Below are 12,171 nucleotides of genomic sequence, written 5' to 3'. Positions count from 1 at the left end.
ACTAACACAATTAATGAATATATAGATAAAGGTTATAAAAAACGCAAAGAATAAATAGAAAACTAAGGAAATAACCACACATGACTAACTTAAAACTAAGAAAAAATATCCTTATTCACACACTCCTCCCATCTTATTCGCACACCCCATCCTTCTTATTCGCACAACTCCCCCACTTTATTCGCACAACCTTCCCATCTTATTCGCACACTACCCCATCTTATTCGCACACCCCTCCCAACTTTATCCGCACACCCCTCCCACCTTATTCGCACACCTACCTTCCCCACCTTATTCGCACACCCACCTTCCCCACCTTATTCGCACACCTACCTTCCCCACCTTATTCGCACACCCCTTCCACCTTATTCGCACATCTACCTTCCCCACCTTATTCGCACAACCCCCCTCACCGCCGACGGCACAACGCGACCATCCGCCACAGCCAGCCAGCGTGAGTGCGCAATTCCGGCCCGATTTCCGACGTCGCGACCGCGTTCGTGAGGTGAATCGGGAGGAAGCGTCGGCGTCGTCCGCAGGTGTCACGCCGATGCGGACGGAAGTGTCATGGCGCCGCTGATCACTCGGACCGAGACCGGCGTCGATCGGGGAGGAGTCGGCCGATGTTTATGGCCCGAATGGGGTCGGTGTCGGTGGCTTTATGATCGGTTCTTTATTTATATCATTTACTTACGCATTCGTATTTATTTATTTACGCATTTACGTATTCATTCTCTAAACATTTCCAATATATTTATTGTCTATTTATCTATATATTTATCACCTGTTTATCTATTCAGTATCTGTATATTCTATTATTTATCTATCATTCCTGCTAAGTATTCATCTTTTGATCACCTATATATTTATTACTTTCATTATCTATTCATTTTTTACCTCCTTAAAGCATTTATTCATTTATTTATTTATCTACTTAATTCTTTAGGGTGATTTGAGGATGCTGGGTATTCCTTCATTATTCGTTTTATTGCTTGGTATTTGATGTTTTTTCGATGTATAGAGTAGTTAAAAGAGAGAAAAAATAATAAAAAAAAAACAGCAAATAAATACCAACAGAAGCACAATAAACGGAAGCAGCAAAAGCCTGAATTAAACGACACAGGCCTAAAAACACTTTAAACCGCATAGGCCTATTAAAAAAAAAAAAAAAAGACAGCACGCAGGCTAATAACACACCAACCTACACCAAATATGCGCTGACGTTGACGGGGCGTGGCTGACGGCGGGGCTGACAAGGCGGGGCTGACGTTGGCGTTGACGAGGTGACGTAAAATGATGTCCGCCTGACCGCCACTTAGAAGAGGCTACTCGTCACCTTCCACTGACTGACAGTCTGGTAAGAGGGTCAGGGTCGAAGAGGAGGGGTAGGGGGGAGGAGGCGGAAGAAAGGGAGGGAGGGGGGATGTATGGGAAGCAAGAGGAGGAGGAGGAGGAGGAGGAGGAGGAGGAGGAGGAGGAGGAGGAGGAGGAGGAGGAGGAGGAGGAGGAGGAGGGAGGAGGAGGAGGAGGAGGCGGAAGAAAGGGAGGGGGGGAGAGGGAGATGTATAGTAAGCAGGAGGAGGAAGAGGAGGAGCAAGAGGAGGAAGAAGAGAAGGAGAAGCAGTGAGATGAGAGAGACGAAGCGAAATTAAATCGCGAGACGAAAAAGGAAAGGGCAGTAAGCATGGATGAAAACAGGGAGAAGGGAGAGAATAGGGAGAAGCACATAGTAATAAAATCTTATGGGGTGAGACACAGCGAAAACTCAAAAAGGCAAAAACGCTGTTCAACATCAGAATCCTTCTATCGATATCCAAGAGGTCTGAACGTTCAGTCGAATTCCAAGATCCATGAACGTTCACAGTCGAACGTTTCCTCCCCATAACCACGAACGTTCAATCAGAACTCTACCCTATAACCACGAACGTTCAATCGTAATTCAAGAACCATAGACGTTTAGTCGAAATCCGAGGGCTATGAACGTTCAGTCAAAATCCAAGGCGCCGTGAACGTTCAATCGTAATTCGAGAGCCACGAACCTTCAGTCGGAACCCGCAATCCACGAACCTTCAGTCGGAACCCGCAAGCCCCGAACGTTCCCTCGCAGTCCCAGACCCGTGAACATTCCTTCGGTCGGCCGGTAGTGAACATCGATCACGTGGACCTCCGCTGTGCCCCCCCCCCCCCCAGCCGCCGCCCCCCCCCCCCCGCCCTCGATTATTAGCCCTGATGTAATAACTCAACCGGAGACCCCGTGACCTAGCGAGACGCACGGACTTCCAGCACGAAGGAGGGGAGGGGAGGGGAGGGGAGGGGAGGGGAGGGAGGGGAGGGGAGGGGAGGGAGGGGAGGGGAGGGAGGGGAGGAAGAGGAAATGGAAGAGGAAGAGGGGGGTGGAAAAGGAGGAGGGAGGGAAGGAAAGGAAGAAGGAAGATGGAGGTGAGGAGGGGGAAGGGGAGGAAGAGGAAGTGGAAGGGGAAGTTTAAGAGGGTTGAAGAAAGGAGGAGGGAGAGAAGGAGGAAGAAGAAAGATGGAGGTGATGAGGGGGAAGGGAGGAAGAGGAAGTGGAAGAGAAAGAGGGGGGTGAAAAAGGAGGGAGGGAGGGAAGGAGGAGGGAAGATGGGAGGTGAAGAGGGGGAAGGGAGGAAATGGAAGAGGAAGAGGAGGGATGAAAGGAGGAAGAAGACGAAGGGGCGGAGGGGAGCAGACGAGGAAGAGGGGATTGGAAAAGGAGAGAATAAAGAAGGAAGAAGAGGAAGGGTGAAGAGAGTGGGGGGTAGAGGGTAGGAAGTGGAAGAAGAAGAGAGGGTGGAAAAGAGGAAGGAGGAAAGGAGAAAGAAGAGGGAGGGTGGCGAAATAGAAGAAAATGGGGATGGGAAAGGGGGAAGGAGGGAAGAAGAGGGAGGGTGAAGATGGGAAGAGTGGAAAAAGAAAGAAAGGAATTGAGGAAGAGGCGTAAGAGGAAGAGTGGGAGAGGGTGATGGGAAGGAGGAAAGAGAGAATGGAAGTGGGGAGAAATGAGAAAAAAGGAGGCAACAGGAAGAGGAAAGTGTGAAGAAAGGAAGAGGGGGAGGAGGAAGAAATGAGGGTAGGAGGAGGTGGGGAAGAATAGGGAAAGGAAGACATGAAGAGATAGAAAATTAAAAAAAAAAGGAGAATGGGAAGCAGGGAAGATTAATAAAAGGAAGAGAGTGGGGAGAAGAAAAGGTAAATAAAAAAGTGGGAAAAAACAAACACAAAAAAACAGCAACTAAAATAACAACTTCAAAATACAACTTGAGCTTAAAAGTCAGAAAACAACCACCCCCACCCCACCCCTCACCCCCTCACCCCCATGGCCTCTTCACCCCCCCACCCCCCCTTCCCTCCTCCCTCCCCCCTCCCCCCATAAGTCAGTACTAACCCTCACTCGCGAAAGGAGAGTAAGGGGAGGAGGGGGTGAGGGGGGGGGGTCGGCATTTCCGCTCCCTGCTGCGTAGATAAACTTTTCTTCTGCTGAGTCCCGAAGGCTGTGGCCACACTCGTCAAAATGTTGTGAAGAATTACTTAAATATATATGAGAAAAACAGACAATTTATTTCGAGTTTTTTTTTTCAGTGTGGTCGAGAAGGTTATATTTCGCTAAGATGCGATTTATGTCTTACCTTTCTGAATTAGGGAAGGGGGGGGGGGTAAGCCTTATATTTCTACACATGAAAACGGTACACGGCAGTTATTGAATGAAAAAGAAAACAAGTCTTTTAAAAATCATACACGCGTACAGACATACCAGCGCACACACAAACACAAACATAAAACACAAACACACAAGCACGAATATTAAACCATTTTCGTCTTTATCCGAAAAAAACAAGAAAACTTATAAGAGGAAAAAAGAGAGTAGACAAGAAGGGGAGAGAGAGAGAGAGAGAGAGAGAGAGAGAGAGAGAGAGAGAGAGAGAGAGAGAGAGAGAAAGAGAGAGAGAGAGAGAGAGAGAGAGAGGGGGGGGGAAGGGGAAGGAGAGAGAGAGAGAGAGAGAGAGAGAGAGAGAGAGAGAGAGAGAGAGAGAGAGAGAGAGAGAGAGAGAGAGAGAGAGAGAGAGAGAGAGAAGAGAGGGGGGGAGGAAGGGAGAGAGAGAGAGAAAGAGAGAGAGAGAGAGAGAGAGAGAGAGAGAGAGAGAGAGAGAGAGAGAGAGAGAGAGAGAGAGAGAGAGAGAGAGAGGAGAAGAGAGAGAGAGAGAAAGAGAGAGAGGGAGAAAGAGAGAGAGAGAGAGAGAGAGAGAGAGAGAGAGAGAGAGAGAGAGAGAGAGAGAGAGAGAGAGAGAGAGAGAGAGAGAGAGAGAGAGAGGAGAAAGAGAGAGAGAGAGAGAGAGAAGAAAGAGGGAGAGAGGGAAGGAGGGAAGGAGAGATATATAGATAGATAGATAAATAGACAGAGAGAGAGAGCGAGAGAATAACACCGAAATGTCCAATCAATAATAAATCGCACTTAATTAAGAACTTATCAAATTAACGAGTGGAAGTGAAAGCCAAAATGAGAATAGGAGGATAACAGATGAGAGAAACTTTATCGACGCACACTGAACGCTGAATGATAATTAACATAAAAAATCAGCGTTCATGATGAAACAGCACTCAGTGAGCATATGACAAAGTGAAAGCGGGAACTTCGTCGAGAGCAGTTTTAATAACCACCAGATGAACAATAACAACAAATGTACTGTAACGTAATGATATTGGAGAACATCCTGCGAAGATCTGTTTCTTAACCACCAGATGAACAATAACAACAAATGTACTGTAACGTAATGATATTGGAGAGCATCCTGCGAAGATCTGTTTCTTAACCACCAGATGAACAATAACAACAAATGTACTGTAACGTAATGATATTGGAGAGCATCCTGCGAAGATCTGTTTCTTAACCACCAGATGAACAATAACAACAAATGTACTGTAACGTAATGATATTGGAGAACATCCTGCGAAGATCTGTTTCTTAACCACCAGATGAACAATAACAACAAATGTACTGTAACGTAATGATATTGGAGAACATCCTGCGAAGATCTGTTTCTTAACCACCAGATGAACAATAACAACAAATGTACTGTAACGTAATGATATTGGAGAACATCCTGCGAAGATCTGTTTCTTAACCACCAGATGAACAATAACAACAAATGTACTGTAACGTAATGATATTGGAGAGCATCCTGCGAAGATCTGTTTCTTAACCACCAGATGAACAATAACAACAAATGTACTGTAACGTAATGATATTGGAGAGCATCCTGCGAAGATCTGTTTCTTAACCACCAGATGAACAATAACAACAAATGTACTGTAACGTAATGATATTGGAGAACATCCTGCGAAGATCTGTTTCTTAACCACCAGATGAACAATAACAACAAATGTACTGTAACGTAATGATATTGGAGAACATCCTGCGAAGATCTGTTTCTTAACCACCAGATGAACAATAACAACAAATGTACTGTAACGTAATGATATTGGAGAACATCCTGCGAAGATCTGTTTTTTAATTGACGTAAGGTCTACAGGTGGTAGGTGGTGGAGGTTGTGGTTGGGGTTGTTGTTGTTGCATTTGTTGTTGTTGTTGGTGGTGGTGCTATCATTTTTTTAGTGCTATAGTGCTATATATATATATATATATATATATATATATATATATATAGTGCTATAGCACTATCGCCATCATTAGCAGCAGTAGTCGTAGTAATATCATTAACAAGTTCGTAACCATCATTATCATTATAACTATAAACTTACAATTACCATTATCATCACAAAAATAACGACAATGATAAAGCTATGCCTACAAAAAATACATAATCCTAAACATCAAAAGGAATTCCAATTTAGGAATACCTCAGAAAAAAAAACACATACAAAACGCCCGGCATCTCAATTCCACGCGTCCACCAGCTGGCGCCACAGCCCTTTCCTTCGTCACAGCAACCGACGGAGCAGCGGCGGCCGGCCATGATGCATCGCACAGCTAGCTCTCCTGCTGCTGCTCTCGTGCGCTTCGGAATCCGCTGAACCATACTGCGAACGTAACGGCACCGCGGAACTAGCTACTACGTATTGGATATTCATCTCGGTTTAAATTTATGGCGGGGGAAAAAAAAGAAAAAAGAGAATTTCGGTTTAAATTTATGGCGGGAGAAAGACGAAAAAAGAGCATCGGAGAACCACTTGAAGTCGACGGGATGCGATTTTCGAGAGAAGGAACTACAAGAACATTTTTTTTTTACAGTGATACGAAACGAACGTATCATCGATATAAAAAGAAGTTCAAAAAAATAATTCCAAATACCGTAGGATGAATATACAGCAAGAGTGATTGTCTAAAAATGCAGTAATCGCAAGCGCAAGGAAGTCAACGATCCATCCTCATCCCAGATGGCGCGAAATGTTATGTGACGACCACTTACTCGTCTTACGGCCTGCCTCTCACTCTCTCACTCACTCATTCACTCTCTCTCTATCTTCCTCTACCTCTACCTCTATCTATCTACCTCTCTTTCTGTCTACCTCTATCTCTATCAATCTCTAACTCTATATACATATACCTCTCTCTCTCTCTCTCTCTCTCTCTCTCTCTCTCTCTCTCTCTCTCTCTCTCTCTCTCTCTCTCTCTCTCTCTCTCTCTCTCTCTCTTTTATTCCACTACTTTCCCTTGACCCAATCTTCTTTGCGGATCTTATGCTGCAACAATATTTGTAGAACAGCTTAGTAATACGATTAAATCTCAATCGTGGATTCAAGTTCCACATCGTCATTCGCGTTAGAAAAATAAATCATATAAACGACAGAAAATATCACATGGAATACGTTCTAGCGGAACTGAATGCATTCAGATTCTTACTTTTAATTAGTACACGTGATTTAATGCTGGCCGATTCTGGATTTACTTCGGTCATAATCGTCGGAATTAGACTAAGGTTAAGCAGCGCGGTCAGTTCTCTCTAGCGACACACTCGCATTATGAATGTATAATGTCGTATGTAAATGCATACACACATACATATATATATATATATATATATATATATATATATATATATATATATACACACATATATATACATATATATACATATATAATATATATACATACATATATATATATATATATATATATATATATATATATATATATATATAACATATATATACATATATATACATATACATATATATGTGTGTGCGTATGTGTGACTATATAAGTATGTGTATATATAAATATATATAATATAAACATAAATGTATCTACACACACACACACACACACACACACACACACACACACACACACACACACACACACATATATATATATATATATATATATATATATATATATATATATATATACATGTGTGTGTGTGTGTGTGTGTACGTGTGCGTGTGCGTGTACGTGTGCGTGTGCGTGTGCGTGTGCGTGTGTGTGTGTGTGTTCGTGTGCGTGGGCGTGCGTGGGCGTGTTCGGTTTTGTGTGTATTTGTATGTGTGTATATGTGTATGTATGTGTGTTTGTATGTGTGAATGTATGTATGTGTATGTATGTGCGTGTGTAAATATATGTGTATATATGAATATATATCATACATATATGACATATCATCTATCATAATTATCATTTTCATTATCATTATTACACACACACACACACACACACACACACACACACACACACACACACACACACACACACACACACACACACACACACACACACACACATATATACATATATATATATATATATATATATATATATATATATATATATATATATATATATATATATATATATATATATTACATGTACATATCAACCCTGACCATATAATAAAAAGAGTGCCACTGATAAATATATTGATGCTCATTACCCTTCAACCACCCATTATCTTATCCCAATAAATCTGTTTTCTAAGTGTAACGAATATTCAAACGTAGACCTTACTCATTCAGACAATCAATATATGAAAATACAGTACCACCCCCTCATTAGCAACGGCCAACAGCGCCTCATAATAATATTTACTCAAACCACCCGTCACACATGACAGCCGATTATCATTTGCATAAATTACGACTGGTAATTATCATTCCAAATGACACACGCCCTAACTGCTAGTTACGTCTGAGATGTATTGATAGTCAACATTAACCACTAATCAAAAAACAAATGCAATAGTCAGGTTCATAAATTAAGATAGTCACAGCTTAGCCTGCATCATACAATCATAGAAAAATAATAAATTAATAAGTAAAATAAACAAATAAAATATATACATCGAACTACAAATCTAATTCAGTTAGTAGGTTGTCTCATCCATTCACAATAAAAAAAAGAAAAATCATAAACAACTTTAATAACCAGCCGCTCAAATACTTGCAAAGATTCACAACCTCGAATCGCAACCCTATATGCTCTGTATCATCGCGCAAACGAGGCTAAATCCTACTCTGCAACTCAAGCGAATATAAACACCAACTGGGTAATTAATATGTGCAAGTCACCATCGCCAGACGCGGTACAGTGCCACCTAGGCCTATAGCGGGGGTTATGGTGAGTCAACGAAGGGGTGGCTGACGGCGGGCGAATAGACATGGGACTTCGGGGCTGCGGTCACACAACGGTCGCCCATATGGCAACCTGCGGACCGTACTGGCAACTCGAGTGTCAGCGGTGATGTAACAGTGGTGGTGATGGTGATAGTCATATGGTGACTGTGCTGGGGGAGATGGGGGGGGCTAATTTGTTGTGTTGTGGGATGCCCCAGTTGGGATGTATGGTCATCGGCGCGCATGGGTTGGTGGGCAGATGCATAAACAGTTGTCTGTCCGAATACCATAATCGGCTACCATAGTTCAGACAGTCCCCGTCCTGTACAGTGACGAACAAAAGTCCTTTAATGAATTGAAGCTTCGAATCTGTCTTAGCCTATACAAATATTGGCATTCAACGGATGCTCGAAACGGAATTCGAGAAATGCTCGACAAGATTTTTGACCACGACTAATATCGCAGAGCTTCAAGTATTTCGCTTCAGTAATGATCTGTGTTATTGTGGAAAGGTATGAATGAGAACGAATATCTTCACAATACAAGAGATGTATTTGACCGGTTTCGATTATATCTCAGAAATTATATCTTCGTCATGTATTTCTGACGAAGATATAATCGAAACCGGTCAAATACATCTCTTGTACTGTGAAGATATTCGTTCTCATTCATACCTTTCCACATTTGTCCACATGAATACGGTTCGATCTGTGTTATCTTGAACTCCATGATTGCCTGATAACCCAATGAGCAAGCGATCGGACGGATTAGTAGGCTGTAGCTCGAGTGCTACCTGGCGACACAGTTGTGGCTCGCGTATTGTGAAATGGTTCCGGGTATTTTGAACGGTCAGCCGTGGAGGTTTCGGTATGTCAGTGCCCGGGTATTTTAGAATGCCCCAGTTGATGTGTGGCATTCCTAGTAAATGGTGTGTGTGTGTGTGTGTGTGTGTGTGTGTGTGTGTGTGTGTGTGTGTGTGTGTGTGTGTGTGTGTGTGTGTGTGTGTGTGTGTGTGTGTGTGTGTTTTGGGAAGGGGGTATGGTGATGAGGTTGTTTTGTAGTGGCCCTGGCACTAGACGGTGTGTTGTCGCCAACCGACTAAAAAAATAAGACTAAAAGGCTATAGGATATAAAAGACCTTGACAGACAACAAAAGCTGAAAAAAAATGTATGAATAAAAATCAAGAATTCTAGCAGGCACGAGAACTAATAAAACCTCTGCATATATCTATTTTCATCAGATTTCTAACGAGGATAAGATGCCCAAATGGTCCATATACCTTGCCTTGTGGATTTTTTTATTCTCATGCATACCCTTATTCGAAAAACACATTTCAAGCAACAGCTGATACGGCTATAGATCTTATTTTTTTTTTGTTATACAAACCCAATAATTAAACGGAAAGCTGAATATAAAGTGAATTTAAGGCTTTTGTCACCGTCGTTTTTGGAGATTACATATCTCATTAACATAATTGGAAGGCAGCTGATTACCATGGTATATTCTGGTTTCTGAAGAGCCTATTACATCGACAAAATATGATTTAAAAAAAATTTCTTTCGGTCTACATTATCCCTATCTTCCGTCAGTACACATGTGGAAGCTTTGGACATGTGGAATTCAAAATGTTTCAGATCTATAGTAAAAAATATAGGAGTGACATAATTCATATATGGATTTTCCGGAAAGCAAATCCATAAGTATCTTATCTATTTCAAGCCATTAAGCATAAAAAGTTTAGTCGACATGCAGAGGAAGTACCATGCGATTTGAATATTTTTATCCCTGATATGTTTAACAACGAAACAGCCGCAAGACGTATCATTTTCATTTCATAATGCATAATCAAATCACTACAAATTACTGAATGTTATACCGATTAGGAAAAATTAGTGAAGAAAGCGACACACAACGAGTCTACCGTTAATAAGCCTACATGTAAGATAGGATTAAAACTCCGCAGGGAATAACTTTTGTCGTGTAACGCAGAATATGATCTAATAAATGCAAATGTCATATGCATTGGCTTTTATGAGTTGAAAGTTACGTAAACACGAACATTCGCACTCTCGCTCACAACATACTGTAAGTATACAGATACAAAATTAAACCAACACGCACACATACATACCCAGATACCCACATACCGCCCCCCCACACACACACTCACACAAATATGAAAAAAGATATATACAAATACGCATATACACATGATTCCTTGAATCTACAACAGGAACTGGAGTGACCATGGCATTGGCAGAGGAAGATGAGCTGACTGCCAAGGTGAAGGGCCTGGCACAGTGCGCGTGTGAGGCAGTAGATAGAATGACCTACATCCTCGTGCCACATCAGGAATGCAATCGGCAGTCTGGTTCTATCGCTTATTTATATATTCATTCTACTTGATATGTGCGCTGTGTATTAGCGTTCGCATACGTATGTCATCAGTGAGTCATAAACATGTATATCAACATACTGATAACACGTAAAAACAACACAGGATTCTTTCACGTACCATGATTTGCCATCCCTGCTTTTTTTGCCTTTCTGCCCATTATGAAGTATGCTCAGGTATACCCCTTGGCGTAATTTCGCCCTAATAGCACATATTACTCCTCAGGGAAGTTAATTGCGAGTGGGTTGGCATGCGTACCCGTCCTTTCAACAATGGAAGGAGTTAACCCAGGCGCCCCTATGAGAATTTCTTACAAACGGTACGGTAACGATTGCATAACACTACGTTGAGAGTTGTATCCTCACTGAACTGGATATCAAATATAGGAAAAAGTAAATACGATCTATAATGCTGTTTCATGTTAACGATTCACTTGAAATTCCAAAAACTCTGCAAATGGCTTTTCTGGAGGAAAACGTGCCTTATTAATTCAGTTGATTGTGTGATAACGGTACGTATCACGAGCAAGCATTGTCGTTGTAAGGATTTAGTGGCGTAACGAACTTTTCAGAAGATAACTTACCTTAATAATTTCCGTGTAGGTATGTGTATTACAGTCGTTCACCCGGAGACTTCGATGCCGAACTGACACTTATCCAATCGTACAATTTTGCAATTCTCCGTCACAATCACCATAAGCGAGCTAAATAACAACTACATTCATAAAACACATCGTTAGTTCCAATCCTAGAGGGCGCTTGAATAGTTTCCCCGAAGCAGGAGCAGGCGAGGACCGTAATTTGCAGGGGGTTGCGTGGGGGAGGGACACCGGTCTCAGAAAGGGGCTCCGGAAGACAGCGTACACACTCCTCTCTCGTGCACGGTTGGGGCGACACTGACTCCCTCGCTACAGCGCCTCCCTCGCTACGCCGGCTTCCCGACCCGTCCCGCCGCCGGACCGCCCCGACGCACGCACGCACGCACGCTCGGCCGGGCGTGTCGTTTCATTCACAGACAGGCGCAGGCATAATCAAACCATAAACACAATGTACTTTCTAAAATGGGCCAAAATACGCATCTTGGATATCCATTGTCAACAGGGAGACAATGAGAGAAACTCCCTTTTCCTAAAATGTACTTGTCCCATTCCCCGGTTCCGCATAGCAATCCGAACGAGTTTCGAAACAGACCA

The 12,171-nt window shown here is 42.4% G+C and overlaps 1 protein-coding gene across 1 annotated transcript in view; it reads right to left on the bottom strand.

Moving 5' to 3' along the window:
• The window catches only part of m (miniature), an 88,657-nt gene extending 76,794 nt beyond the window's left edge, over window positions 1–11,863 (bottom strand). The window contains exon 1 of the mRNA XM_070140836.1: window positions 11,563–11,863. The gene's annotated coding sequence lies outside the window, so the exon portion shown is untranslated. The remainder of the gene's footprint in view (window positions 1–11,562) is intronic.
• Between the last annotated feature and the right edge of the window lie 308 nt (window positions 11,864–12,171).

The sequence above is a fragment of the Penaeus vannamei genome, chromosome 27 (genome assembly GCF_042767895.1).
Source record: "Penaeus vannamei isolate JL-2024 chromosome 27, ASM4276789v1, whole genome shotgun sequence".
Taxonomy (NCBI): domain Eukaryota; kingdom Metazoa; phylum Arthropoda; class Malacostraca; order Decapoda; family Penaeidae; genus Penaeus; species Penaeus vannamei.
This window is presented reverse-complemented; position numbering and strand designations above follow the sequence as displayed.